Here is a 1,853-nt window from a genome sequence, read left to right on the forward strand (position 1 = left end):
TGCATTTTGATTATTCTTTATTATTAAAAATCCAAAAATATTTTTAGTTTGTGTCTTTTCAAGTCAATAATACAGAGAATTGAAGATTCAAAACATACAGCAGAGGAATTGCACAGAAAAAGCTGGGCGTTCAAAACGCCCAGTGAAGAAGGACAGACTGGCGTTTAAACGCCAGCCAGGGTACCTGGTTGGGCGTTTAACGCCCAAAAGGGTAGTATTTTGGGCGTTAAACGCCAGAATGTGCACCATTCTGGGCGTTTAACGCCAGGATGGCACAAGGGGGAGGATTTTGTTTTCAAACCAATTTTTTTTTCAAGTTTTCAAAATCTTTTCAAAATCAAATCTTTTTCAAATCAATTTTTTCAATCAAATCTTTTTTAAAATCAATTTCTTTCTTCTTTTAAAAATACTTACTATCAATTAATGATTTGATTTAACATTTCAAGTATGTTACCTTTTCTGTTGAGAAAGGTTTAATGTTTGAATCATATCTTTTCTTGTTGGTCAAGTTTTTAATTTTCAAAATCAAATCTTTTTAAAATGTTTTTCAAATCATATCTTCCCAATCACATCTTTTTAAAATCAATCAAATCTTCTCAACCACATCTTTTTCAAAAAAAGTTTTCAATCAAATCTTTTTGATTTCTAATTTCAAAATCTTTTTCAAAAATCATTTTATTTCTTTCCCACTTTCATTTTCGAAAATGAAGTAATGTTTTTCAAAAATGTTTTCAAAATCTTTCACTTAATTTTCGAAAATTACTTCCCTTCTCCTCACATCCTTCTATTTATGGACTAACACTATTCCTTAATGCAAAATTCGAACTCCATTTCCTTTGATAAGTTCGAATTTTCTACTTCTGTCTTCTACTCTTCTTTTCCTCTGACACTTCAAGGAATCTCTATACTGTGACATAGAGGATTCCACATTTTCTTGTTCCCTTCTCTTTCTTATGAGCAGGAGCAAAGACAAAAGCATTCTTGTTGAGGCTGATCCCGAACTTGAAAGGACCTTGAAGAGAAAGCTAAGAGAAGCCAAAGCACAACTCTCTTTAAAGGACCTGACCGAATTCTTCAAAGAAGAAGATCACATGGCAGCCGAAAACAACAATACCAACAATGCAAGGAAGGTGCTGGGTGACTTTACTGCACCTACTCCCGACTTTTATGGGAGAATCATCTCTATCCCTGCCATTGGAGCAAACAACTTTGAGCTTAAGCCTCAATTAGTTTCTCTAATGCAACAGAATTGCAAGTTTCATGGACTTCCATTGGAAGATCCTCATCAGTTTTTAGCTGAATTCTTGCAAATCTGTGACACTGTCAAGACTAATGGGGTAGACCCTGAGGTCTACAGACTTATGCTATTCCCTTTTGCTGTAAGAGACAGAGCTAGGACATGGTTGGACTCACAACCTAAAGAAAGCCTGGACTCATGGGAAAAGCTAGTCAATGCCTTCTTGGCAAAGTTCTTTCCACCTCAAAAATTGAGCAAGCTTAGAGTGGAAGTCCAAACCTTCAGACAGAAGGATGGAGAATCCCTCTATGAAGCTTGGGAAAGATACAAACAACTGATCAGAAAATGTCCTTCTGACATGCTTTCTGAATGGAGCATCATAGGTATTTTCTATGATGGTCTCTCTGAACTATCCAAGATGTCTTTGGATAGCTCTGCTGGAGGATCTCTTCATCTGAAGAAGACGCCTGCAGAAGCTCAAGAGCTAATTGAAATGGTTGCAAATAACCAATTCATGTACACTTCTGAAAGAAATCCTATGAACAATGGGACTAGTCAGAAGAAAGGAGTTCTTGAGATTGATGCTCTGAATGCCATATTGGCTCAGAACAAGATA

At 36.1% G+C, this 1,853-nt stretch overlaps 1 non-coding gene across 1 annotated transcript; it reads right to left on the reverse strand.

The window, feature by feature from the left end:
- Positions 1–1,493: 1,493 nt before the first annotated feature.
- On the reverse strand, positions 1,494–1,601 carry LOC130977901 (small nucleolar RNA R71). Its single transcript, XR_009085572.1, has one exon. It is a non-coding gene; the product is annotated as a small nucleolar RNA R71 (small nucleolar RNA).
- Between the last annotated feature and the right edge of the window lie 252 nt (positions 1,602–1,853).

This window comes from Arachis stenosperma, chromosome 4, assembly GCF_014773155.1.
Source record: "Arachis stenosperma cultivar V10309 chromosome 4, arast.V10309.gnm1.PFL2, whole genome shotgun sequence".
NCBI classification, from domain to species: Eukaryota; Viridiplantae; Streptophyta; class Magnoliopsida; order Fabales; family Fabaceae; genus Arachis; species Arachis stenosperma.